This window comes from Elephantulus edwardii, unplaced genomic scaffold (assembly GCF_000299155.1).
Source record: "Elephantulus edwardii isolate Elephantulus edwardi_28Jun2011 unplaced genomic scaffold, EleEdw1.0 scaffold00196, whole genome shotgun sequence".
Classification (NCBI taxonomy): Eukaryota; Metazoa; Chordata; class Mammalia; order Macroscelidea; family Macroscelididae; genus Elephantulus; species Elephantulus edwardii.
In genome coordinates, this window is record NW_006399946.1 from 6,046,002 (window position 1) to 6,049,286 (window position 3,285).

A 3,285-nucleotide genomic window follows, 5' to 3' on the forward strand; every position below is an offset into this window, starting at 1 on the left:
TAACTAACTTTGGGAATCAGGATATTGTACCTAAATAAGCGGCAATCTTTCATTTCTGATTGCTACCCTATATCCCAATGGGTGGTTTGTTTGTTTTGTTTTGTAAATATATACACATACCAGCAGGTCATGGTCCCTGGACAGTTCCTTGTGATGCGACAGTGAAAGCAAAATGGATCACGTTAAGTCTTTAACAGAGTATACCAATGTTCTCCAGCATTCTTGTTTTTTACAAAAGCTTAAAGACAAAATAAAGATGAACTCACAAATTAACCGGATTATTTTCTGCACATTCCAGTTTTGGCTTTTATTTCACATTGACTATACAATATTCTGGTACTACCACGTGTTTACAGCCCAGAAAGATGTACTTTTTACTTTAGTGTCCATAAAAAGGGATTCAAATGTGTATTTTAAACACAGCAGATGGGCTGAGTGCATTTTATAATGTGCTGAGGTTTACCTATTTCAAATAACATCTTAATTCCCAACCTTTGAACCATAAACTCAATAGTAAATAGCAGTTAAAAAAAATCTTTGTAAAAGACTGTTTGTAGTCTAAAGAAATTTTTCTTTTAAAATAAGTATTCTTTCCATGACCAAACCACCTAACACAAAGTAACTGCATTTAAGCACAAACACCACCTTTAGAAATGTTCCCTTTCACAAAACAATTTATACTAAATGACCTAAAATAGTCCCTTCATACTATGAATTCAAGAAATAATTTTACTGAAGTGTAAAAAATACACAATTTAAAATCCCTTAACAGCAGACCTGTGGTTCTGGCTGTCAGGATAAGAATCTGACCATTCCAAAAAGATAAATGTATAAAAGCTTAAAATGTGCAATAATAAACCCAGCCTTTCTTTTTCTATGCAGTAAGGCAAGAAATGTAGCCTATAATGCAAAATGTTTCAAAAAAGAGAAAAGCAGGTTAGCACATTGTCAATTGCACAAGAACAATTAAGAAGAGTCAGCAGGTAAGCCACAGTGCAAAGATGGAACAGAATCTGCTAGTGTTAATCCTCTCATTCTAGAAGCATAATCTCTCTCACTTCTGGCATAATGTCCCCAAACACTGCCAGCACCAAGAAGTGGAGCCAGTACTGTGAACTGCAGTTGTTGTCTTTATCCTTTTGGGAAATGGAAGGGAGTAACATGGTCACATACAGGTCATACTGTACAAACTGGTACTTTATACTGTTCCAGTGCCAGTCATCAATTTATTTTCTTCATTAAAATAATATACACAGAATGTATTATTAGTTCCTTCAAATTTTATACATATTTACTTTCTGTTAAAGAAAAAGGATAAAATGATATTTAAAAAAAGCTATTAATTAAGCACAAGAGAAAAAATAAATGGATATTTTCCCTATACAAAGCTAAGACAGAAGCAAACCTCAAGAAAAATGCCACCCACACAACAGGGAATTTGTCCAACAGATAACAAAATAAAGCGGTACAGAGCCCCTTCTCTACCATCAAAAGTCAGTTCACAGCAATAAACCTATTGATTACGACAGACATACTTAAACAGTTAAAAATGAGGAGAAAGGCCTAGGAAAATAAACCGTACAATGAGACAAAGCCTTGTTGGTGGGGGAGGGTGTTGGTAAAAATCATGAAGTCCAGCATCAGTGCTCAGTTTAAATCATGTATTAGTGACATACCTATAACAAGGACAATTGGGGGGGAAAAGTCTAGATTTACCATGCAGAAGAGATTAACTCTACTTGCCTTTGATAACCTGATTACATCTAGTTGTTGAGCAGTTTAGTATTTGTGTTAAACTGTTTTTACAAGAGTTTTTTTGTTGTTTGTTTTTTTTAATTAAACCCAGTAAGATGTACAGAAGACAATGAGGCAGTAACAAGTACTGCTTCCAACAGACATAGGTGAAAGGTCAAATGAGGGGCCATGACAAAGAGGTCACTAGCAGCCACAGCCTTCTCTCTGGGGCTGGGGTTCACTGGTTAGCCGGCCTCCTTGTGGGGCTGAGGGTTTGTGTTGTACACCAGACTCAGCAGCATTCAGATCCAGGCTTCCATCCTGAATATTCTGATAGATTTTCTTGGCAGCCTCGAGAAACGCATCTTCTACGTTCTCTCCCATTTTTGCACTTGCTTCAAGGAATAATAAACCATTTTCTTCTGCAAAATGTTTGGCTTCTTCATATGTAACATCCCTCTGTGCCTCCAAGTCTGCTTTATTTCCTATGAGAATTATTACAGTATTTGGATTGGTGAGATTCCTTGCATCTGTCAACCAGCTGCTTAAATGGTTATATGTACTTCTTCTAGTGGTATCATAGACCATGAGTGCTCCTGCAGCACCTCTGTAGTAACTTCGTGTAACAGCTCTAAACCGCTCCTGGCCTGCTGTATCACAAATCTGCACTTTAATCTTTTGGCCACTAACTTCAATTATTCTTGTACCAAATTCAACACCAATTGTGTGAGGACAATCAGCCATAAATTTTTTTTTTCTGTAAACTGATGAAGCAAGCAAGATTTTCCTACTCCCATGTCTCCAATAATAATGATATATTTAAAGATGTAAGAGTAGTTGTATGGTGCAGTTGCCATGGTGGCACCGGGGGGTTGCTGGTGGCTGGGCAGCTTTCCGGGCGGGAGGGGGGCGTCGGGAAGAGGAAGAGGAGAGCGGACGCAGAGAGAGAGGAGGCGGGGGCGGAAGGCCCAGGCCCCAGCGAATTAGACGGGCTGGCCGAAGACGGACAGACGCAGTAGCGGTTGCAGGGGTGACTGCTCCTGCGGCTCCCTCAGGATCTTCCTCGGGCTGGTCCAAGATGGTAGCGCTCCCGACACAGGGTTTCCTGTCACCCTCGCAATGGGCCGGACCACCATACATCGCTTTTAAATTGTTCTCTCCCTCATCTGTTTCAATGCAGTATACATAATTTATCCAGTTTTTCTCAGTCTTATCCCAACCCTATCAGTCCCATTCTACAACAGTGAAACCATGCAGTATTTGTCCTTTTGTGACTGAGATATTTCACTCAGCATAATGTCCTCCAGGGTCACCCATTTTGAATAATATTGCATGAGTTCCTTGTTTTTCAATGCAGCATAGTATTCCATTGTATGAATATACCGCAGCTTCTCTATCCATTCATTTTTTGATGGGCTCTTAGATTGTTTCCAACTCCTTGCTACTGCAAACAAAGCTGCAATAAATATGGGTGTGCATATATCTGCTTGGATGTCAGTTATGGTCTTTCTAAAAAATTGTTTTATTAATTTTAATGAACATTTACAGAGA

General features: G+C 39.0%; 1 pseudogene; it reads right to left on the reverse strand.

Moving 5' to 3' along the window:
- Positions 1-1,938: 1,938 nt before the first annotated feature.
- Positions 1,939-2,591, reverse strand: LOC102861675 (annotated as a pseudogene).
- Positions 2,592-3,285: the final 694 nt, after the last annotated feature.